This window comes from Mauremys reevesii, linkage group 1, assembly GCF_016161935.1.
Source record: "Mauremys reevesii isolate NIE-2019 linkage group 1, ASM1616193v1, whole genome shotgun sequence".
NCBI classification, from domain to species: Eukaryota; Metazoa; Chordata; order Testudines; family Geoemydidae; genus Mauremys; species Mauremys reevesii.
Genome location: NC_052623.1, coordinates 333,736,112 through 333,762,440, shown reverse-complemented (window position 1 = coordinate 333,762,440; position 26,329 = coordinate 333,736,112). Strand labels below are relative to the sequence as shown.

Sequence of the window (26,329 nt, the reverse complement as noted above, 5' to 3'; positions counted from 1 at the left end):
GCATGTATACAAGTGGCTAGAAAAGATTCTTTTCCATCCACCCTAGTTTTTTCCTTGCATGTTGTTTTACAGTGACCATTCAGGTTCTGTCTAGCTTAGAAGACTGTGATTCCTGGAAAACCAGTGCAATGGTGATATTACAAGAGCTCAAAGAAATGGAAGAGAGTTTTAGTCAGAATGTTTTAAACTTTTTTGTTTTTGTTATAAACCTATTTAACATCAATGACTAAACAACACTTTGAATAAAGGAAGCCTCTCTTAAAGATTCAATACCCTACCCCCCACCCCTTCAAGTAACTTGTCAGACTCATGATAAACATGCCTTGAAACCACCAAGGTAGGGTGACCAGATGTCCCAATTTTATAGGGACCGTCCCGATATTTGAGGCTTTTTTTTTTAATGGGCTCCTATTACCCCCCAACCCTGTCCCAATTTTTCACACTTGCTATCTGGTCACCCAGTAAAAGAAAAAACTTACGAACATCAATAAGTAAAAAGAGGGGACAAGTTCAATTTTTCAAAAATATCCTTGTCAGATCACCTTTTATTATTCTTCAGATTTTGTATTTCAGATTTCTGACAACAGTTTTACTTGCAATAAGTAATTTTTGAAAGGTACTGTTACTTTTCTTATTTAGTTAAACTGTATTCATTATTTTATGCAATTTGGTTGTGGACCAGTGTAACATCCTATAACTCTTTTACTGCAAATGTTTTAATTTAATCTACCTTGTCCTGCCAAACAAAACAAATTTGAATTATATTCTAAATTTTACCACTACTCTCTTGAGATTCTGATGACAAGGTACTGTTATGTAACCAACCAAGAACCTCTACAATGACAGACTCCCTGTGAATAAAACAGTTGGTAAAACCTTTTCCTCCTTAAATATTCAGCATGGACTGCTCAGACTATCAGTTCAGCTATTAGTCTTGTCAAGACTGACTGCCTTCTAGAAAATGATACCTTAAGCATTATACCCAAGGATGTAGTAGTTGAGGGTGATATATCCCATTAACTGATAATTAAAATAAATGTTCTGGAAAGAAAGACACTCAGGTTAATTTACAGACACACATATTGACCATTTCGGATGATCAGTATTTCAGAGTCATCTAAAGAATCACATACATGAGCAGATTCAAATTTTTTTTATATAGTCCTCGTTATACATAATTTTCAATCAAGCAAGTTTGATTTGTTCCATCAAAAATTTTACCAATCGATTAATTCCCAAGAGCAAAGCAATACATTCACAATGGAACTTGTAAGTTATGTGAAATGTCAGAAATAAGAAGCACTATGTTAATATATAATAGTTTATCCCTCCATTTTTAAAATGTGTATGTGTTTGGGGGAAGGGAGGAAAGGTTACCAGGACAATTTTTAATGTTTTACCTAAAGCATAAGAGAATGGCTGACTTTCTTGTTATCTGTACTGACTGCTATATCTGGCATTTCCTTCCATATCTCTGAACACCTACAAACAAAACATGGCTATAAATAACCTTCCACATTTTCAGCAGGTACTTTGAGAATTACCAGAAATATTACTTGGCCTCAGCTGAAAATACCTTAAGGACTGCAGGAAATAATTGGAAAAATATATACCTCCCTATACATATGAAAAAGCAAATATCACGTCCATTGTCATACTCAGTTGCCTAAATAGAATGGCTGCATTCTTCCCTTTGCAAGTTCCTGGAAATTAAACTTGGTTGTTTAAGCTTGTTTTATTTTTCAGATTACATTTCTATTGATTTGCCAAAACATAGCCAATAAAAAGAACGGAAAAAAGAAAAACCACAACTGCACACACAAAAATGCACATACAATTTGTACTCTCCCATTAGGTATTTGCACATACAAATATCCAATAAGGCTGTAACTGGCCATTTGTCCATGTAAAAATGGGATTTCTACATGCACCTGTGGTAATTGTGCATGCAAATTAGGCACAGAAGTGCAAGCGAAGTTATATGCGTACAACCTGTTGAAAATAAGGTCCTACATGTTCACGTTAAATAGCATAATCACTGTACATGCATCAAATAACCTAGTCATCCCAGCAAGTACACTTCTGTTTTTATTTAAAAAATCCTATAAAGTAACTAATGCTAGATATGTGCCTCTGATAAATCAATACAAGTAATTATAATGCTAAACGGAATTCCACACCTGTTGCAATTTCTGCAGATATCTTGCAATGCTATAAATACATTTGTTCACCCGAGTAGGTATAAAATTTGGGAGACATCACCACAAATTTACTGGAGTGTTTGTAAATTGATACGTTTGCATTACCCATAAATAACTAAGCATAGTGCATTTATTTTATAAAAGAACTACTGTCAAATCCACAAGCATTTGTAATCTGTCAGATAGAACACAAGCAGAGCTGCAATCCTCTTTACAACATTAATCCTTTTGTGCCTGCCTGTGGGTTTCTGCTCATCCACTGCGGCAACTGACTTCACAGCAACAAAGTTTGGCTTCTGCTGCCAAGGAGTTAACATCTTAGCAGCATTAATCTCTGAGAACAGAGTTCAACTTTCCCCCACTAGATTAACTTACATGCATTTTAAGAAAGAAAATATAATAAACAACTTGAAGCTTGTTTTATTTAAAATGTTATTACGAGATCCTAAAGTTCATTTTATTGCTATACAACTAAGTTTCCCTTTTCGGAATAGCACTGCAAATGATCATTAAACTGTTCCAGCAAACTCTCCATGTCCCATGGAAACATGGATGTAATCCAATTGTTCCAGCCAAATCAGATTTTTGTGCACACCAGATGTGATGTCTTTATGCTGTTTGGGGAGCAAGACTAGATGATCCCTGAATCTCCAGCACTGTTCTCAGTTTCCAGCCCACCACACAATGTAATGTTCATGCACCACCTCTACTTTTATGTAATGTTCATGTAATCCTCTACTTTTCCCAAACCCTCAGCTGCAATGGCCCAAGTCCTCAAGCTCTGGTCTCTGAACCACTTTACTAATTCCACTGGAAATTCATTGGCTGGTCTTTGGGAAACAACAGCTATTCTGGAGGAAGAGCAACATCTCAACTTCCTGGTCAGAAGCGAATGAGTTCAATTACCTAGTGACATGAGAGGCTATTTATTTTTTAACAATAGCACGTGCTCAACCTATGTGCTTATACGGATACATAATTTTAAAAATACACTAATAATCACTTTGACAAAATGACAATCAATAAGGACGTTCAAATCCACAAAAACTGAAGACTAAAATCCTTCCTCCTCAATTCCATCCCCTCAAAAAAAACCATAAAATGGAAATACAGTGTGCTCTGAAGGTCAACAAACTCAGATTCTGTCCGACCAGTGTCAGGGGAAAAGAGGGGGCAAAAATGCAGCAAGTTCCAAAGTTGAAAACCTGTCTCTGAGGATGCCTTGTTCCTAGCTCTCTGACGACTACACTCATAAGATCAAGCATCCCCGCTGATCTCCACTCCTAGGATAAAATATGAGGTAGTCTCTGAAGTACAGAGGAGATAAACCCAAATGTACTCAGTCCATGCTTATTAATTCTAATGACTTGTGTCAACTGTTCATATTTTACTAGATTAAAAAGTTGGATCCTACAGTGGTTTTAGTGTACGCAAAACAGATCATATTTTGATGTTAAAACCTCAGTTTTTTAATTGAGGGAAACTGAAAACACAAGTATGTGTTTCTTTCACAGTAAACCTCTCTTTCATCCAAAATGCTTATCTCCATTAACACAAACAATTCTAGGAAAAAGACAAAACAGTTTTCAAAACAGTCTCTTGTGCATCAATGGGAGATACAAAATCACAAAGTGTTGCAAAATGGCAGAAGGGGAAGGCTCAGAGAGGGACAGTTCTGGCCGGCGTGGGAGAGAAGAGCAAACACCATTACCAAATGAAAAACCTCAGTCTCTCTTGGTATTGCCTGGAAGTAGTTATCAGGCCAAAAAATCCCTGTGCACAAAGTCAGAGAAAACATGCTAGAACCTTATTTATATAGCAACTGTCATGTTCAAACACATTTGCAGTTTACCATGATTTGACTTCCTGTGTAGACAGAGCCTAAAGCAAAAACTTGGTGGTGGTTTTTTTTCTTTTTTAAAAACTTTCCAGTCTCAAGATTATAATCCTCAAAAAGTCAAATAAAAAGGCAATCTACCAAAGAGGGTGAAAATGGTATTTTCATTCTAAATTTAATTCATGAATAATTCAGTAAACTCAGCACTTTGGTTCACAGTTCTGTATTACATTCCATTAGGAGAAGCAGAACTGAATTGCTGAAAAAAATGTATTAAAAATATTCTGCCGGCAGTAAACAGTTACAATACAGTAAGACTCAGCTTAGTGTTCACATTTATCACTATAGAAATGTCTTTAAGTTGTCTTTCTTGAGCTGTACAAGATTTGTGGTCAAATTATTTACATCAGGTCAGACTGAACAATCAGATGACCTTCAGTATAGTATAAATGCTATTTATCTCTCTTTGTTTAAAATATTTAACCAATGGTTCAATGAAGTGTCGTATCTCATTTACAATCTGATTCTGATATATTAAACTGTTATGCCATAATTGTTAATGTGCTACTTACTCATGACAATTCCGTACAGTGTGCACACACAAAATATTGTTTCTCTGAGTTCTATACTCTGAATTTTAATTACACAGCTATTCACTGTGCAAAGTTGAGCAATTTATTACCTTCTATTTCAGTAAATATTGTATGAAATCTTCTACAGTGTACTAATTCCAGGTCAAAGTTTGAAAGTGTGCTTGGCATTAGTTCTAATTAAAAACAACGACAACAACAACAAACTCCCCCTCCCCAAAACAATTCTAGTTAGGAGCCAGAAAACTGAACAACTGAAGTACTGGCAGAGAGTGTCATCTTGCAATAACTGGCAGTTGCTTCATAACCAGAGCTTATAATCACCTTGTAAGCACTTTCATTTTGTAGCAACAATCTAAAAAAAACCCTACAAAACCAAATATGTGAGGCTAGATAAAAATAAACTCAGATTTGATGCCAACAAACCACAGCAGAGTGTTGCACGATCCAAGGATAACTTTACCAGTGAGAGTTTGACAAAATAACTGTTCCAAGTCCAGTTGAAACGTTTGGAAACAATATCCGCAAACTGTATCCACCCTTACACTGTGCGCAGTAAAGGAAATGGCACAGTCAGTTTCATTTTGATCCTTCTTGTAAACTGACAAAGGAAATAAACAGCCAATTCAAAGAAAAGTACTGTTGTTTTGCTAAAAAGCAGTGCAAGTAGTACACACTCCTGACTAGGTCAAATGACATCATTTGGAAATTAATTATCAAGTGCTAAAACAACCTCTGAGCTGCACGTTTCTTCATTTGCAACAGATACAAGTTCCACTTCCTAAAATTAAACAGCTAAAACGACTCCCCGTTTCTAAAAAGGTCTACAAAAAAGTAGGATCAGCAAAATTATGCAAATACCCTACTAGAAGACGAAATGTAAACTGAAACCACTTACAGAGAAGAACGCGCTGCCAACGTAATCTGATTCCACGATGACTGTAAACATGTTGTACTTTTGGAACGTGAAATGATTCACATTACCACAGACTCCGTCAGAGAAATACAGCAACGTGATTAGGTATTGTGCATGTGTTAGAAATCAGGCAGATGACCTGCTGCAACAAATACCAGATCAGTCGTTGCATACACCAACTGTTTTGACTACAGGCACTTATTAAACAACAAGTTTCAGGTCCTACCAGTTGGACACCAGAACTGATCCTGTGCCAAGAACAACAAGCACTTTGAAAAGTGCTGCTTTTTAAAAAACTATTTATACAAGTCAAGTAACTAAGTAATATTGAAACAAAGTACAAAATTAAAGCCGCAGGAGTAACAGATATACATATTTATGGATAAAGATTTTATTTATTTATTTATTGAGGCAGGGGTAGGGTGACCAGATGACCTGATTTTATAGGGACAGTCCCGATATTTGGGGCTTTTTCTTATATAGGTGCCTATTATCCTTTATATGGTCAGGGGAGGGGCAGGGTGCTGTGTGAGATGTTTCGCAGTAGTTAACAGGAGAAACCGGAGCTCCCTTGGAGCATCTTTTATTTATGTAACAATGCAGATGTTTTCCCAGGATAACTGCACAAGAGACAGTAGATAAAACATCTAGAACCTCACTACTAAATTATTGGAAAGAGCCAAATTCTCAAAAAAATAAAGTGATATGAAGAACATGTGCTCAGCATACATTTTCCAGGATTGACTGGTGGATCTTCAGTAACTGGTGTAGAAGGATATCTACAAGGAAAAACTCAGGTGACTAAAGTAGGCTATGCTTCCCAAGAAGTCAGTCAGGGGCATTCCCTTCTTTTCTGTTTGGAAAGCAGCTAGCACACCAAGGTCACTAATGGAAATAAATAAATAGTGTATGTCTCAGCATAGTGCTAGGAAGCACTGCACTTCTTGTTACCTTCTTATTAAACGTAAGAATGAAGCTGTAACCAGCAGGGGTCAGTTAAAAATCCTGCAGCATTTACTGCAAGAACAGAGATGTTCTGGCCAAGTGACAGTTTGGGTAACTGCAATCTGCTGACCTAAATGTTCCTACAGTTTCAACTGGATAAGGTGGTATTCAATTATAGTCCAGACTGTCATGATGCACCTGTTAAAAACAGTTACATTTCCTCCCAGAGCTGGATGCATTTCAGTGGTATGTGAGGTGATTCTTAAATAGTGAATGGAAAAGCTATGGTAATATTTATTATGCAGATTACACAGGACTATTGCAGACATTCACTGAAGCTTCTATTAATTAAAAGTAGATAGGTAATTAGAGACAGATTGGTCTGAAGGTTGTGGATAACCTAGTCCCTTTTCCTTCCCATTTTACTATGTTAATAGTAGCACACCATGATTAATCAAACCTTACTCTTGCACAAGGTCAAGTTTAATTACAAGTTTTTCTTGCAGGGTTTTATTGGCAGGAATTAGGGAACTTGCATACATTTTCCTCCTGGAATTCTGGGGGGTGTTTTTATTGGCAAACTGTTGTTTACTCAGAGGCAATAACATTAGTGATGTACCTCTATGTACAAGGGAAGAGTAGCTTTTGATAACCTGAAATGCAAAATCTTTTGTTGGGTCAATCTGGTGCAATTCATTTAAGATACTTTATATGATGCTATTTAGTTAATCTAAAAAGACCAGAGATGACAGAAGTACAACAGTAATAATACTCAACAAATGTGTCAACAACAAAATGAAAAGAAAGATGACAGCTCCTGTAATGACAGAAAAATCGCTTCAAATCAATGTGCTTAATTATGCTGTAAAATGGGATTGCTCATGCTTGCTTACCCCTTTTGGCAAGTGCTTTGATTTTTAAAGATAAAAGTCCAAAGCATTTTTAACAAGCTCATTTGAGAGACAGGCAAACAAACAAACACAGAAAGGGTGAGTGACTTGCATAAGTGGCAATGGAAGGCACTCGGCTGGTGAGCTAGAAGACCTAGCTTTGGTGTGATGGGTATTTGCTGTATGATGGTGGGGGAGTCACTTAAACCTTGTTTTCTCATCTGTGATATGGGGATACTAACACTTATTTACCTCCCCAGAAAGGGGGATGTGAGGTTTAATTAGGAAGAGAAGGTTACTTACCTGTAACTGCAGGTTTGTCAAGATGCATCCCTGTTCAGGTCATAGGGGATTATGGAACTTTTAACTCACAGGTTATACCCACAATGCAATTGAAGGTGCGAGAGCAACATGAGTTGGTGTATCCACACTACCTAACTTTATCTAGTACAGCTAAATATGAAAAAGATGCCATGGTGCGGGCTTCAGCATGGGCTGTACAAACTGTGGGACTGAGGGTACATACTTGCATTGCCAGCCTGTGCTAAAGCCTGTGCCACCATGTCTTTTCAGCTATTTTTAACCATGCTAGCTAGATGAAAGCTACTGCAGGTATACCAACCCACGCTTGCAATCACACCTTTGACTGCAGCACAGACATACCCTTGGACCTTACAGGAGCTCCTGGAAGGAGAAGGGGAGGATTATTGCTCTTTTTTTATATGTTTTTTTGGGGCAGGAACTATTTCTTCTTTGTATTTAGAGTCTAGCACATTTTAGATGCTTCTGCAAACAGAATAATAAAATATAAAAGGAATCAAACTGTTTCATCTGTTTCTTTTTCTTGTAACACTATGGATGACTGGAGAACTAGTAGGATTATATTACAAGTACTAAAAAAGTGAAATTTGAGAATATAAAAGGGAAAAAATTAATTTTAACATCTTAACTTAATTCTAACAGCTGCTGAACAAGTCAGATGAAAGATCTCTGCTAAACATTCAAAAAACTCCATCAGTATAGCATTGAAAAAGTTCCCAGTTCTCAGGTTCTCCAACGAGACCTCCAGCAGAAACAGGGAAGGGAAAGTGATAAAATGTTTCCACCTCCTCTTGTGACAACTAAATCTCCAACTCAAATTTATGGCAGCAGGCAGGAAACAAGGAGAAAACAGCTATATTACAGCTAGAATGACTGAGTCTGCAATAGTTAAGAACTGAAACCATTAAGCAAACTTAGAATTCTAACCAAGATTCAATTTTGCTAAAGTTTGACCAAATACAGTCCAAGACACTTTCCTCAGTGTAGATTGTTGCTATACTAAATTTCAGTGTTGTTCTTGTCCTTTGCTTTTGCCTTGTCCTGCTAGTTGGCATTGGTGGCTCTTGTTCTTTGTCTCCAAGCACTGCTGTCGAGTGTGTCTTCCAAGCAGACACAAGCCTTCTTTCTGTCCTCCTTCTGCGACTCAAACCACCTTTTACTGGGCCTTCCTTGTGGTCTTTGTCCTGTGGCCACTAGATCGCATACTCTTTGACCAACATATCTCGCATCTCGTTGTCTCATGTGACCCAACCACCTTAGCTGATACTCCCTCAGCTTTTCCACGAGGGGTACCTGCATCATGGCTCAGACTATTTCACTGAGTAGCCTGCCAGCTCTCATCTTACCCAGCATCCACTTGAGCATTATTATTTCAACAGTATAAAGCAGTGGTTCTCTCTTCCTTTTTGGCCAGCATTCCAACCCATACATCATGGCTGTCCTAATCATGGTGTTATACGCTTTGTTCTTTAGTTTACTTGGCATATTCTTATTGGAGGGAATTCCTGTCAACTCCCTCCATTTGACCCAGGTGCTCTTCATATGACTCCTAACATCCACATCCCTATCACAGCTTAACACTGAACTGAAATATTTAAATTGTACAGACTTTAACTCTATACCATCTAGTTTTATTGGCTTCTCATTGTCTGTCTCAATGAAGCATCTCATGTATTCTGTCTTTTGTCGTCCGAGTCATAAATTTCAACCTTCCTTCCCCAGTTTTGTGCCTTTTCCAGCCTGATTTTGCTTCGTTTCAACTTCTAGCCATTGGATCTTGTTATATATCTTTGTCTGCTTGATTGAAGAAACCAAACTACATTGAAGTGCACTATGGAACTTTTAGCGTGTGCCAGTAGGGACCACACAGGCCAGGCAATGTCCGACATGCTGGTGAACATCAGAATTGACATCCTTGCCAGTGCAGACTAAGGCACTGTGAAGAGAAGCCCTCAGGTGGTAGGAAAAAAGTATATTATAGTATTTGAGCAATAATATGATCACCTAGCTCAAGACAATTCGAGTGCAGACACACAAGGGGTCAAAGTTCAGGTTAAACATGCAATATCACCCAGGGCATTTCCTGATTTGAGATTGTAACTAATCTCATTTTTTTAAAGGAATTAAATATATTATTTTCACAGCCAATATTGTATAAAGCAATGGACCACTGATCTGCTGTCTTCTCTGGAATTCTATGTCATATACAAAGTAATCTGTTTTGCATTAGTTCACTCACAACATTATGAAATACTGAGCTACTGAGACCAGTTTTAAGAAAGGATTGCAACCTTCATGAAAACTGTTACCCCAGGAAAATAATGGTGGTGAGAGTCTATGGTGTGCACCCTTAAGGATATGTCTTCTTTGCAAAGTAAAGGTCTGTTTGTTTCTGCATCTCCATGCTAGCTTTAATCTGGTTTGTGCAGGTAACAGTAGTAGTGAAGATATGGTGCCACAGGCTTGTTCTTGGGGTAACAGCCTGAGTACAAGCCTGATGGAGACTCTAGGTGTCTACTCGGGTTGCTAGCCCGTACTATCATGTCTACATACTGTTACCTATGCTAGCTAAATTAAAGCTAGCATGGACATGTCTTTCCATGCTACAAACATACCTTCACTTGCAGTGAAGATATACTCTACGAGGCACAGCACAAATTCACAAATAGAGGGAAGAGAGGAATGAATAGCTTTAAGCCACTTTTACACCCTCCTGATTCTAGGCAGTTCTGGCGGCTGAAGCAGTACCCAGCACACCTTCGACAGCCCTGGAGAGTCTACGTCTGAGGTCCTCAACCTATTTACCATTGTGGGCCTCATGTGTGTTATGTGGGCTGCATCCACACTACATACTACCCATATGGCCCTTACAGTGTCACATGGGCTACTACAGCTGTGTGATGATTGGGTTGCAAGCAGCCCTCAGGCTGCAGGTTGAGAACACGGGTCTAAGTTATGGAATTCTTTCCCCAATGGCAGCACTGCTCAGAATCTCCAAGGTGCTATGCTCGGGAGGGGGGTCCTAAAAAGATAGCCTACATCTGTCTTCCTCAGTTTTTGCTCTGTAGAAATTCCCCCTGGTTATATCAATGGCTTAGAGAGACCCTTTACCTGGCATAAAGGAACCTAGAAAGATCCTAGATCTTTCCTCAAGAGGTCCTGCTATTATGGTACTGACTCTTTCAAAGGCATTTTTTGATTTTCACAGCACAGAGAACGGCGTTTATATGAATCCTTACTGAAAGGACAGTTTTTTTCATACACATGGATTGCATGTGAGGATCTGTTGTCCTCCTTGCGTTCCACTTAGACACTGCAGATTTCTATAGCCCTAGAGATCTTTGTCTTTACACATGTATACACATACCAACATCATTCTCCATTCAGTAAGAGGTTGTTTTAACTGTTACACTGAACAAAAGAGCCAAAGCTAACAGGATTTAAGCACATGTGCACAACTGAAACATTCCAGACCTCTTCATTCTAATGCCACTTTTTCTAGTCAGCAGAGGGCAAACAGAAGAGAGAGACTCAGACAATTTAGGCCCAAATTTGGATCCAATTTTAAAATATTCTGCAACAGTCTCCTGTTCATCTGTGGGCAGGATTTTCCCATTAATGACAATGAGAATCATGTGCCCAGAAATAGAGGAGAGTATGTGTCTCCTCCAATCTGTTGCAAAATACTCTTCAGGTTCTAGATTTTTAAAAAATCTAGTTCAATCACCTATGAAAGAGAGACATTTTAAAGCTGACAAACCAATGCTGTGAGCTCCCCCTACTGGATCTACATAAGCAATGAACCTAAAATACTATACCCTGAGCTATTCTGACAACATTGAGTACAAAGATGGAAGTAAACAAGAGACATGTTATATGATGCACATTCCCATACTGTTTTTAACCCCATTCTTTTCAACCTCACCAAGTAATATATTTCAGTCTTAATCCTGAGGTCCTTGCTCAGGTTTTCACTCAGTTATTTTTCAGGCAAGCCCACAATGCCTTTAATGGGAGTTCGCCTGCGTCCGAACAGAAAACTGAGCAAGCACGTCAGTATTTGCCTCAAAGCAAACGGCAAATATAAAACAAATGTTAACCATATATTTGGGTGATTTCAAAGAAGCTAATGTGCACACTTTCTATGTCCCTATAAAAGATCAATTGTTATATTTGATTAACTTCTTGGAGTAGCACGAGACATATCTATCTGGTGGCTCAAACATTAAATTCTGGGGATTTTGTTATTTTCATATTATACAATAGCATCAGAAGCCCCAGTCAGAATCAGGGCCCCATTATTCCAGGTGCTCTACAAACACATAGGCCAACGCTGTTCTGCTATTAAATTTGTTTGTGTTTTTCCCCCCCTTGTAAGTGTTCAGATGCCACAGTGATGGTGTCACTGCTAAAAAATCAATGAAAAGATACAAGTCAACCAGCTTCTGCTGCAACAGAGCTCTTTGTGGGGAGGTAGCAATGGCCAGGTCCCCATATTGGACCACTATTGGAGACTGCACAGGTCCCTTCTGACCAGCAGCAGAAGGAAGCATTGCACAACAGATATTTTTCATCCACTGAACCTCATTTTGAGCAGATAAATCCAATAGCAGACAGTGGAGGTGTACTGACTTGCATTCTGAGCTCCTACTGCCGATCCACTTATACCTACGACATCATCTTGGATGTGTCTCAACTGATCTGCAGATAGATCTTCCGAACCAATAGTATCAGAGGGAACAGAGAAGAATTCCCTATTTCACTCTGAAAAAGGAAGTTTGTCAATGATGCAGGATCTTGTTTTACTCTGAAGTCACCTTCCAGCAGAAATGGAGATAATGAGTATTCTCCTTGATAATAAAGGGTAGGTCTAAACTGCAAGGTAAGCCCAGTTTTGGACTAAGGCTTGAGCCCACACCCACCTTCCGTCTACACACAAATCTCTCAGACTTGGGCTCGGACCCAGGATCCTGCAGGGTTAGAGATATTGAGTCTGAGTCAAGCTGGGACCCAGGATTCAAGTCTTATTCCTTTGCAGTGCTGATGCAGCCCCCCTGACTTGGATCCTGGGAATTCGCCAAAAGTATCCCATAAACCCATGAGCCAACTTCCTCTGTCCTCTCTATTCCAAGAATCTCCAGTCAACTCCCAGGAAACAGATTCAGGTCCTCTTGGTGCAATGCAGGAGCATGTAGTCAGTGTTTAACCTTTCCATTGTCTTCTGAACACCGAACTGCAAACACACCGTCAGAGAGTCTTTTCTGTTTGTAATGGAGACTGAACAGGACAAGCATTTTGCAAAGCATGTTGCTTCATGGTGACTGGAGCACAGCCAGATTTTGGTAAATTCCTGGTGTGAAGCCAGCAAAACAGTGGACGTTAGTGAAAATACCAGAAATGACCATGCATACCAGCAAACCGCAAAGAAACTGGCAGCGTTGCAAATTTACCCAACCAGTGCAGGGAGTGGATATAGTGACCAGAACTGCACCTCAAGCAACTTGCTGACATCATGCCCATTTTATGATGGGTTTGACCGGGTGCTGGGCACTGCACCAAGCACAGAGCCAACAGAGGTGCATGATGATGGAATATAATAATGGGAGGGATTTCTGTTTTATGAACCAATTAAAAAGTTGTTAGAAGCCCTAGCTAGCAGCACGTATTTGCTAGTGGAGTACTGTATGCTACCAGTGGCTTGGCTCCCCTCATCATGTGTAGTTCAAAATGGTGACTGGGAAACACAAACAATAAAATGCCTTGAAAGTGAATCCTTACTTGAGAAGGTACAGATTTTTGCTAGGGCATTCCTGTTTCTTAAAAACAATAACCTTACATTGCCGTGCCTGGAAATACGCAGCTCTGTAACCACTCAATGGTGTAACAAGCTGCCTAGAAAGAGTAAATAGGAGGGGGAGGGAGAATGAAGGTGAAAATGTTTTCCATTTACAAATCTAGTCCATTTCAGTGAGAAGTAGTCCATGCAGGTGACAAAATCATTTGTGCCAAATTTGACCGAGATTAGAATTTTTTTCCCACAAATGTGGCAAAGGGAGAGGGGGAGTAAGGGGATAGCTGTGGAGTTCTGTATGTTTGCATGAAGCCATAACAAGACAGGCCACACGAAAGCTAACATCATCCTGTTGATTCCCTCATGAATTCTAACCCAAACTTGGGGGCTGATAGCTGCAAACTATTCCTGAAGCAGGAACTCCGGATAGGTAGTCACATTTCTGGGGAAGGCAGCTGACCAGCCCACTCCACTCAGATTTTCTGTTCAGTCACTATACATTTGAATACTTAGCTTGCATACGCTGCAAGTTTCCCACCAGCAGCTTGGAATAACATCTCTCTTTGCCAGTGGGCACCACAACAACTTTTATGTCCTCCAAGATGTCCCCCAACCCAAGTAGTGCTGCAATTTCTAGAAAACATAAAACAACTTTAAATTTTTAACTTAGTATGGTTTCTGGACTTCTTTTGCTGCGATTAACTCAGCCATGTCCAGGGAGCTTCTGTGATCTGAAGCATCCCTCTCATAATATACTGAGGTTCAGTTTGGAAAAGTAATATTTTACGTCCTTGAAATTCCACAAGGATTTTTTCTGTGCTTCTGCACTGAACTATTGAGACAGTAACCCTCTGTGTCTTGTCCTATTACGGGCCCCTTGGCCTCTACTGGCTGCTGTACATCCACAGCTCGCCCACTGCAGCAGAACCTGGGTCACTGTATCTTCATGGACCTTTCCAAGAGGAATTGTTTCTGTGATGAATTTATGGTTGAAGTTCTGAACAGGGCCAACAAGTAGGCCCAGTCACAAAGACAGAGCGACTTACGCCTAGAGGAAAGGCATGGCAAGAGGCCAGCAGGAAGGCTCAGGCTGGCTGAACAGCTTGAGGACAGGGTTTCAGCGTGGGAGTAGGCATTTGCTTCTCAGTTCCTGGAACAGGAATGGCAGCTAAAGGAGAAAGACAGATCTCAGCAGAGAGAACTGTGGCTGATATCACTAATGGCCACAAAAGTAGCAGCTCCTGCTGCATCACTCACACCGCAGCCCGAGTCCCCCGTGTGGTATCATGTGATATAGTCCAGAAACAGCTTGGAAAACTCCATGGCTGGGTGGCCCATGCAATCAGCCCCCCATGAGTGGCTTGGTTGGGCACCTTTGCTCCATGCTGCCCTCCATATTGACCACCTCCCCTATGGATGCTTCCATCCCTCTCCCCTGGCACCAAATGAACAGCAAATGGGGAAAGAAGGGAAAGGAGAACCGGGGGGCGGGGCAGGGAATATGCAACAGTAGGGAGTTTGTGTCTCATACACAGTTCCACTGTTTGCACCTGTTCATACATTGGTTTTTTGGTTTTATGGTTCTATTGTTACTGGTGTTTTGGTGAGGTAATGGCAGCTGGCCGGGTAATGGGTTAATGTTGTACTTCCCTAATACAAGTTTATTAATAAGCTTTTTATTTTATCAAGAAAGTGTATTGCTATCACTGCATCACATCATACAGTGTCTATCTGAAATAATAAAGGAAAATAAATGAGAAGGGAAAATTAGGAATTAGTATGCAAACACTATTCATAGATACAGTTGTCTACATCAATCCATACTTCAATCACTTCCTTACATCAATCCATACTGTGAATCATCAAAGAGAGTGGGGTAAGTAGTCATGTCATTCATAAACCACACCCCTCCCAAGCACTAAAAATGCCCCACACAATGAGGCCCATTCCCCACCCCCACCCCAGCACACCCATAAAGGTACAAGTCTCCCTCTTTCATTGGACCATACAAGTCCATAGTGTGGGAACACAAAGCATTCCTGACTTCTGTTGTCTCGGTGTGCATCCAGCTCCAGTTGTGGTAGGTGCTCTTTCTGGCTGAGTGTACTGATTCAACGGACCTGCTGTCATAGATCCATTCAGAAGGAAATGGCTCCCCTCTGGTTTCATAAAGATTGTGAGGAGCACAGCAAGGCACAGTAGTGTGGACAGCCTTGATGACACTGGCATGCAAACGGGTCTGTAGACATCTCCAACATGATTTCAATCGGCCTAAAGCACATTCAACAACCATTCTACATCTGCTCAGAGTGTAATTAAAACATCTTTTGTCAGGGCCTCTGAAGTCAGGGTACAGTTTCATAAGCCAAGGCAAAAGGGGGGTATGCAGGGTCCCCCAGAATAATGGTGGCGACAGTAACTCGTTTATGATAATGTCATTTGGTGGGAATAGTGTCCCAGCCTGGAAACAGAACTTCCAAACAATGAAAAACTCTAGTATGAACTTTCCCAGTGCAATCCATGCTGACATTCACAAATTTACCTCTGGGGTCCACAAAGGCCTGCAGAACAATGGAGCAGTACCCTTTTTGGTTTATGTATCCAAGTGCTCCTTGAGGGCAGCAAAATATGGGCACATGAGTCTCATAAATAGCCCAGGTGCAGTTTGGAAACCCTATTTTCTCCAAGCCAGCAGTTACTTTAGGAATATCTTTGATGCCTGACACCTTAGGGTAAACCACATGCCTGACTGTCTCAGAAACTTCCATCATCACATTGCCTACAGTCAACTTTCCAACACCAAACTGGTTGGCAGTGGACCTGTAGCAGCTTGGGCTAGCCAACTTCCAAATGGTTATGGAAATCGGCTTTTGGACCGAGAAGGCCACCCTCATATGTGTATTGTGATACAGCATGGCCAGAGGGCAGCAGGAGAGGGTTAAAAGGGAGCCTTATTCCCTGTAAGGGGAAGAAACTTTGCTATAGATTAACTAGGGCACCTGAAGCCAATTAGAGCACCTGAAGCCAATTAGAGCACCTGCATTCAGTCACATGATAAAAACCCCTGCTTCAATCAGACAGTGTGGGAGTTGGAGTAGAAAGGATTGGTATTGGAGCAGAGAACAGTTTGGAGGAGTTGGAGCAGAGAAGATTGGTATTGGAGCAGAGAACAGTTTGGAGGAGTTGGAGCAGAGAAGATTGGTATTGGAGCAGAGAACAGTTTGGAGGGGAGCAGAGGACAGTTTGGAGAAGTGCTGCGGTGGGCTAAGAAGTCCAAGACCCTAGGTAAGGGGCACCTGGCTTGTGCAGAGGGAGGGCAGGAAGCCCTCCCACAAGCTGAAGGGCAGGAGAGGGAAGTAGCCCAGGGGAAGGAACCGCCAGTTCAAGTGGTTCACCACTATCCTCAGGGCCCCTGGGCTGGGACCTGGAGTAGAGGGCAGGCCCAGGTCCCTCCCTCTCCACTCCCCTCCTCAAGGACACTAGTGGGGCAATTACTATTCCAATTCAGGGGCAAGAAATGGTGCCCTGAACCCCCTCGAAAGAAGAGAGAGCGCGAGACCCATCATAATAGTGCTGGCAATTTGCCACAGTATCTTTACACTGGAGGGTTGGGGCAAGCTGCTCACAATATGTAATGTAGCTGTCTTCCTGCGAAAGCTCTGGACCCACTGCTGGTCCTCCCAGGTCTGCATGATGATGTGATCCCATCAGTCTGTGCTCATGGCCCTGCTCCAGAAGTACCAGGCTAGGTAGGGGGCATCAACAGCTGTGCCAAGTGTCATGAGCATCAGCCACTTCAAGTCTGCCATGTCTGTGTCCTCCTCCATCTTAAACTGTCAGGTGCTTTGGTGGGTCAGAAAACACTGCCAACATGTCCACCAGTGTCTCACAGAACCTCTGCCTGTTTCCTGACACAGGAGTGAAAGTTCAAGCAAGAGAAGGTCTTCAAAGGGCTCCTCCTCCACATTGCTGGCTCTGATAGCTGGGAGCACACAGAGCAAAATGACTGCTCAGCAGGATGTATTGGCAGGCTATTCGAATTTCCTATAATGTGTGGTTGGATGGTCAAGTTTTCTTAAAGTGTACCATGATCAAAGGGCTAGCACAGCCATGTTTCAAGAGGATGCAATGGGAGTCTGGGATATGGTTGGTTTGACTTGGATCTACGTTCTGCTATGTGGAAACCAGAGCCCCAGATTTGAGCCTGGGTTAGGAAATTCTTAATGTAGGGTTAACAATCAGCGTAGATGCTCAAGCCCTGGGTTCTCTAACCCAGAGTCAGCCGAATCTGGACTTACATTGCAACGTAGACATACCAAAAAAAGTATGTCTACACAGCAATTAAACACCTGCGGCTGGCCTGGGTCAGCTGACTTGGGCTTGTGTGGCTTGGGCTGAGGGGCTGCCCGAGCCTGAACATCTACACAGCAAGCCCTCAGCCCAAGCCCTGAGAGCACAAGTCAGCTGACATGGGCCGGCCCTGGGTCTTTTATTCCAGCATAGATGTATCCAAAGAGGCTTAACCTCGGCATACTCCCTTTAAATAATACATACTGCCAGACCGAGTCCTAAGTGAGGGACCTGTGCTTTTGACAGACCAGTCTCTGCTCTTGATCAAAGGAAGTCTTGTAGGCTAGAAAAACAGTTTTCAACTGCAGAACCCTAATGTGGGATCAATCTGGGCCCAATCTGATTGGAACCAAGAACTTCAGTGCTAAGACAATGTGGTCCCAGAAGCGGCTGCAAAAACTACTTATTTATTTATTATTGTTCTCTGTTATCTTGAGGGATATCACTGTGCAATTGATTTCACATAAGAAATAGTCTGCAAATCCACTGATCTATCACTGGCAGATGACAGTGGAGCAGAAGCTCTTTATGACCTGATGTGAAGGTGTTCACTGAAGGTGACTCACTGCAGATGTGTCTCCTTGTGACTAGGTCTCGGAATTAGCTCTTGTCCTGTCTGGCACCCCCTCCTGGTGGTTGCTTGTCCAGTGGCCGCTCTCTTTGGGACGCGGGGTGCTCCTTCGTTGTGACTCTGCCATCTGGTCAGATCACTATATAGTTCTCCCCTTCCAGAGTAAGACAATGTGTCTGCATGTCTTTTCAGGTAGTCTTCCCTTCTGACTCTAGGTCCTGTGACACTTACCCGTCACAAATGACTTCAGAAACAAAGCACTGATGCCCATGTTTAGACCCCTGATGCCTTATCATAGACTTGGACATTTTTAAAACTGGGGTTTTAACCTTAGACTAGATGTTTTAGCCATTTGAAGATCTATGTTCTCAGAACCATACTCAGACAATATAGCATATGAGCCAGTTATGCTAGATATAAAGTATCACAATGTGAGATTCTCTTGAATCTGTGACAAATCAGGGAACCTTGGTGAAAATGATGTAGGTCTAAAACTCCTTTAGCAAGTGGTAGTATAGACACTATGGACCATGCCAGCATTGGATCCAGTTGTCCTGAGCAAATCTGGGGATTTCAGTATTGTTGATACTGAGCACGAAGAAACTTTTCCAAGTGGTTTACTCAAGTTAACAATTCTGGATCTTGCCACTGAACTACATTGATTCAGATGGATCATAGGATCCTATTGCTACTTGAGCTAAGGCTGATTTTAATGGCACTTTTACGTAAGTGGCTCATCAGAGTCAATTGTCCTGAACCCTCAGCACTATTTCCTTTGACCCAAAACCATTTTTTTTCAGTTTGTTGGAAAATTCAATTTTTGTTTTGGGTTGACCTGAAACAAATTTTTTTTTAATTTTTTGGTTCAGTCATCAAACTGAAACATTGGTTATTTGCACAGCTCTAGTTAAGGCTTCTTGTCTGAGCCTTTCTTTGGGACACGGGACTCTGCAGTCCAGCCACCATACACCTTAAAACTAGTACTTTCGCTTTCCCAAGTGCCCTCAGTCACTTACACACACTACCGTAGAGATCCACCTAGCTGTGGGCACTCTGGGATTCTAGTTAAAGTCCTCTGGTAACAAGGTGGCAGGAAAGCCAGGATTGTAGGCTTAGCAAAGGAATTTCTTAACCACAGAAACTTTACTCTTATAAAGCACTTGAGAGATACAGAGCTTTATGAAATATTAGTCGTGAGACGCCCCCCCTTATGCAGACTGAATAGAGACACTGGATTTATGGTTTATTACAACAATCTATAATCCACTAACAAACCCCCAGCTCCTTTCCCCGCCCTTTCCTCCATATGAATGGAAGGGTGTTAATGGGCCACTTCACTTTGAATGGTCCCTTGAAATATGTGTTAACTACTTATGCTAAACTATCTGTTTCAACATGTATTTAGCTGTGACACTCTGAGTAAATTTCCCAGACCTGAAAAGAGCTCTGTGTAAGCTCCAAATCTTGACTCAGGCTGCGCAGAATCCCTCCTGCTCTTTCTCTCCATTCAGTCCTGCTTACATATGGTGATGATCTGCCCACCCCTGCTCAGAACAGCACCCTTCTTCTGACATATGTCCAGGCTAAGAAACTGCAGATCCACCAGCTATGCTGGCATCTAAAATCCCTTGCCCCATGGGGCTGGGCCAGCATTTGAGGGACAATTGAAGTTAATGGCTCCAGACTACTCTGTGGTAGCTTCTCGGTTGATGGCCCTTCAACAAGGTGTCAAACATCTTTTCTGGGCAGGCCACCTGTCTGGAATGCATTACAACAGGGGTTCCCAAACTCGGTTTGCGGCTTGTTCAAGGTAAGCTCCTGGAGGGCCACGAGATGCTTTGTTTACCTGAGCGTCCTCAGGTATGGACACTCGCAGCGCCCAGTTGCCAAAAAATTGAAAAAACTTTTGTTTCAGGTCAATCCAAAACAAAAATTGAATTTTCCAACAAACTGAAAAAAAATTGGTTTTGGGTCAAAGGAAATAGTGCTGAGGGTTCAGGACAATTGACTCTGATGAGCCACTTACTTAAAAGTGCCATTAAAATCAGCCTTAGCTGAAGTGACTCCACACCCAGCTCAAGTGGCAATAGGATCCTATGATCCATCTGAATCAATGTAGTTCAGAGGCAAGATCCAGAATTGTTAACTTGAGTAAACCACTTGGAAAAGTTTCTTCGTGCTCAGTATCAACAATACTGAAATCCCCAGATTTGCTCAGGACAACCGGATCCAATGCTGGCATGGTCCATAGTCTCTATACTACCACTTGCTAAAGGAGTTTTAGACCTACATCATTTTCACCAAGGTTCCCTGATTTGTCACAGATTCAAGAGAATCTCACATTGTGATACTTTATATCTAGCATAACTGGCTCATATGCTATATTGTCTGAGTATGGTTCTGAGAACATAGATCCACAGACTATTTTCTCTTGTAAGTGTCGCTATAGTTCCCTGATCCTTTGGGATTTGCTGAGTCAGCAACCCTAAAAAATCTGGGTCTATCATCCTACTCTCATTTAAATACCACTGCGAAGTGTTATCCACCAATGGTTTACTCCAAGAGCCTGAAGCTGTAGACATTCCGTTTCTGGGAGTCCCTCCAGATAAAATCAGTAGCATTGTTCAGGTTTTCCAAAAGTTCTGTCTAGGACCTGGAATAACCTCAGTGGGCTTTGAAAACCTTCATCTCGGTTACCTAACCCAGCATCTCTTGAGTGCTAAACAGCATTGGTACTAAATTCTCATAAATCTGTTCTCAGATTGAGAGAACTCCATTCTCTACTGATTCTCATTCAGAGCCTCACTACTTGTTGGCTCTTCAAAAAGCCATTCCTGGCCACTAGGAGCTGCGAGCCCTGAACAAGCCACGAACCAAGTTTGGGAACCTCTGCATTACAACAACCTTGTCTTGGGCAAGGTTAGACATGAGAGTTCAACTCATAATACAAAATGTAGATTATAATCTGATACAGACATATCTCACTATCACATCTTCAATTAACACTGCTGGCTAGAAAAACTCCACCACTTGATGCAAGGGGGACTATGCAGAGGTTACTCTAAGAACTAATTATAACATTAAATAAAACTAATTTTCATAACAAGTGACATTTTATCTGCTTTGTGTCAATCTAAATGTCCACATCTACTTGATTTTTTTAATACCTTCAGATACCTAGAAAGTACAAAGGATGACAAACTCTAGTCTAATTTTTCTCCCATTTCTAGGCTGGGGGAAGATACTATCTCTTTTTAATATGCATTTATACAGATGTCTAACACAATGAGGCTCTGCTCCTTGATAGGGGCTCTTAGGTAGCTCCCAATACAGATAAATCCTTTCTTTTAACAAGAGACACTCTTCTAAACATTTTTCAAAATAAAAGTATATAAAAAAACTTTTTAGAAAGGGAGATTTTTGAGCAATTTAAATTGAGCATGAAGTTTTCTTACTGTAAAAAAAGTTTCAACTATATTTGCACTTAAATAGGTTTGGCTGTTAGGAGGCTGGTCAAATTTTCTTCCCAGACCCATTATTATTATATAGTATTTATATTACAACAGCACCAATCAGGATCAGGACCCCATTGTACTAGGTACGATACAAACACATATCAAGAACACTATCATTGTTCTGAATAGCTTACGAATGAGGGTGCCAATCCTGCAAACACTTAGACATAAAAGTAGTATCACTAAGTTTAGTGATATTGCCATGGCCATAAAGTTATTCATGTGCCTAAATGATTCCAGGATCAGATTCTAAATTGAGGAGTGGTCGAGGTTTCTTCTGTGATATTGAAGCAACAGATCCTTTAATGCTAAAGAAACTCAACAAATCTCCTTTCACAGGACTAGAAGAGATTCTGAAACATTTTTAAAGGAAATTTAAATGTAAATTCACATGAATTATACATTAATTCTTAATGTACAAGTCAAAAATTGGAAGAGGTAAATTTCCCACAGCAAAATAGCTCTGCCACACATAGCATTGTCTATTCCTAGGTTTGCTAATGTGTACCTCAAAAATGCATATTACTTTTTAATTTGTTAAATGTGTGTCAAATACAGCGACAGTACATGCGCAACAAAGCAGAGCTTAAATTGCTATAGGAACCTCATCTTTTTAATTTCCCAAACGTTATGCTTAATTTCCCAGCCTCACAACCAGATTCGACAATCTCTAGTAACATGAGTATTGCCATGGATTGAAGTGGAACTATGAATCTGAGGGTTGTTGAATCAGGCTCTTAATCTTGCATTACAATTTACTTATTTTTATTTAGAATTATTTTATATATAGGGCTGTGTCCACACAAACCACATGTATACGTATAAAAAGCATTACTTACACTGTTGAGAAAAATATCAAATGGGGTTTAATATTCAGTTGCTCTTTAACCAGCAGGCATGTGCACTAATATCTAACTAGGAAAAACAGCAGAGAGTTTATTTAAATGTACATCTATCACGACCTCTAAGCAAATATAGAAAAAATAATTTTAAAGTCACACGCATTCATCAAACTGAACATTAACTATCTCCTATACACATGCTTTCTGAATCGTATACACCAATCTCTCCCTATCATTTTCTCTAGCATTGTAGGCACTATGTCTGTGCTCCAGAAAATATATATTTTCACACTACAGAACTCAGAGGGAGCTGATGAAGACATTAATGCTCAGGAAGTCTGACAAACTGTGTAATTGTTTTAAATCCAGATATGTTAAGAACTGACATCAAACTCAAAGAACTCAATTCTCAGTAAAGGCCTGTTCTTATCTCTACTTTGAAAAGTTATATTATAATATCACCAGCAAGGTCTCAGCAGATATATTTGTTCATTGTACCAAGCTGATATCTAAATTTTGGAAGAAACTTCTCTGCACACCTATTAGTGTCACTGTCTTCCTTTTCACATTCAACTCTGCAAATCCTAATGTTCTGGTTGCATTGCTGATCTTCCATTCCTTTTAGCTGTCCTTGTCAATCTTTTGACTAAAATCTCAGTTACACCCTTATTCCTCTCATTTACATCTTTCTTCATTTTCTGCATTTGATTCAGCCAAATCCAAGGGCTTGTAAATTCTTTGCATCTTGTTTACTCTGGTCACTGAAGCATCATGCTTGTTTTCACAGGAGGCCATTAATAATTGCAGTCTGTCTACATGAAGCATTTTAAGAGCTGTTTCAGAACTCTCTACTGCTGGTAAAGGAAGATGTCATGAATTCTGTGTGGCCTTTACTCAAGAGGTGCATAGGGTAAAGAAATCCACTTTGTCACTTATTCTTTGGCATCTCCAGCAATCTGCAGAGGTTCTAGTATCGATTCTGATTTCGACCAGCAAGGAAGTATCCAAATCTGAATCAATACAGAACAGCATAATATTGCTCTTAGATCAGGAGTAGTCACACTCACATCCAGCTCTTTCCTCGGAGAGATCAACTGCCCTCCTAAAAAATATTCTTTATAACCTGGTTGTCGTAAAGAATGTACTTGTAAAAAGGGACACCAGCCTGGATACTAGACCAAAACCCCAGATGGGTGATGAGGCCTTAAAGCTACTGATAGCTTTATGTTGGAAATAGATTTATTTACCTATTTTACAATCACCTGCCTGTCACTGCAGTGTGATGAGTACACACTGGAAAAGCACAACAAGCTGGTAATGACTGCAGTGTAAGTGCCTCTCATACAGCTGATCAGACAGCAAGACACCCATGATAAAAAAATTCTCAACCTATGGAAATGTACTGACAAGACCAAAATGATCTTTCCACATTAGCATAATTGAAATTAGTCCTTCGATCTGCCGTAATATTATTTTAAAATGTATCAACTACAAACATAAATAATCAATCAGCAGATACCTTGTACCATAAACATTGATAATAATGAAAATAAGCTAGAGGTCCTTATTAAATACAACCTTCACATAGTAAACATGGCGCGATAAAATTAAAATGACCAACTTTCTGTATAGCTAATTTCAACAGTTAGAACACAATCAGACATAAGAATATTGATTTAAAGATTTCTGAAAGGAAATGAGAGCAAAACTTCCATCCCACTACCTGAATTCCCACCAAGAATTGGCTTCATTTTAAAGAAAGGCAGGCTGAGACACAACGAACAAATCAAGGCTGCCAAAGCACTCCATTATGGCTGATTATTTCAGCATGTCTAAGGAAGATCATCCATTATTCTGAGCTATCACAGCAGAGAAATGTGCTGTAATATATGTAGACACAATGGATCTTCTATGACCACATATTCAGAAACTCCTAACTTTGCCACTTCTCAATGCCACCTTAAATTATGATGTTATTTGCAAGGCCCAGCATATTCCCCAACAGAATCCACCACTTGCCACAGAACTGTGCTCCAGAATCTAAGCTTTCAAGTAAAAAAAGTTACTAGTTATGTTTACAAAAAAACTCTGCGGAAACCTCAATCAATTGTAAACCACTGTATTTCTGAGTATGTACACAGCCTAGAACAGGGGTCGGCAAACTACGGCCCGGGAGCCGCATCTGGCCCTCCAGACATTTTAATCCGGCCCTCAAGCTCCCATCGGGGAGCGGGGTCCAGGGCTCGCCCCGCTCCAGCCAGGGAGTGGGGTCAGGGGCTTGCCCTGTTCTGCGGGGCTCCCAGAAGCAGCAGCACGTCCCTTAACCGGCTCCATCGAATATGGGCAGCCAGGGGGCTCCAGACACTGCCCCTGACTCAAGCACTGCCCCTGCAGCTCCCATTGGCTAGGAGGGGAGGGATAGCTCAGTGGTTTGAGCATTGGCCTGCTAAACCCAGGGTTGTGAGTTCAATCCTTGAGGGGGCCACTTAGGGATCTGGGGCAAAAATTGGTCCTGCAGGTGAAGGCAGGGGGCTGGACTCGATGACCTTTCGAGGTCCCTTCCAGTTCTAGGAGATTGGTATATCTCCAATTATTACCTTATTACCTAACCACAGCCAATGGGAGCTGCAAGGGTGGTGCCTGTGGACGGGGTAGCGTGCAGAGCCGCCTGGCTGCACCTCTGTGGGGGGTGGGGTGGGGGGTGGGGACATACCGCTGTTTCTAGGAGCTGCTTGAGGTAAGCGCCCCCCCAGATCCTGCACCCCTGACCCCGTCCCCTGATCCCCCTCCTGCCCTCTGAATCCCTCAGTCCCAGCCCGGAGCACCCTCCTGAACCCCTAACCCCTCATCCCTAGGCGCACCCCCAGCTGGAGTCCCCTCCCACACCCTGAGCTCCTCATTTCTGGCCCCACCCCAGAGCCCACACCCCCAGCCGGAGCCCTCACCCCCTCCCACACCCTAACCACCAATTTTGTGAGCATTCATGGCCCGCCATACAATTTCCATACCCAAATGTAGCTCTCGGGCCAAAAAGTTTGCCCACTCCTGGCCTAGAACAATAACTCAGAGATCTGAACGGCACTATTCATCTCAGTGAGGTCAACCCTGAAGAATAATTACAACAATTTAAATCTTAACAAATCTTTCACTCTTGATTTTAGCAGAAACATACGACTGTGATTGTTTCACAGTCCCACACTGCCTCTCCTGACTTTCTGAACGGCAAAAACTCTAACTTTCTTCCCTCCCTAATGCCATTATTCCCAGCTCTCCATCCCAACAACTTCAATGATGCAGTCCTTAAAATATGTTTTGCTTAATGAGAGTGTGGGGACAAAGTAAAATTAAAACAAACAAGAGGGGCTACTATAACGATTGCATTAGTCATTTTCATAGTTAGTTCATTAAAAACCTCAATTTAACTTAGATGACGCTGCCACAGAATTTCCAGCATGCAACACTAGAGTGCCACAGAATCCAGGAATCTTGCCATGGAGAATATGCAACTTTGGTTACTTGTCTTTCATACTGTGTTGTTGGTGGGTCCCCCCCTCACTTTT

At 41.3% G+C, this 26,329-nt stretch overlaps 1 protein-coding gene across 4 annotated transcripts in view; it reads right to left on the bottom strand.

The window, feature by feature from the left end:
- Positions 1-26,329, bottom strand: part of ATXN7L1 (ataxin 7 like 1) — a 197,182-nt gene that overhangs the window by 77,976 nt on the left and 92,877 nt on the right. The window contains exon 1 of one of the 4 annotated variants that reach the window (XM_039517093.1): positions 5,362-5,387. The exons of the other annotated variants lie outside the window; for them this stretch is intronic. The gene's annotated coding sequence lies outside the window, so the exon portion shown is untranslated. Of the gene's footprint in view, positions 1-5,361; positions 5,388-26,329 lie in introns of those variants that run through there. 4 annotated transcript variants of the gene reach the window in all.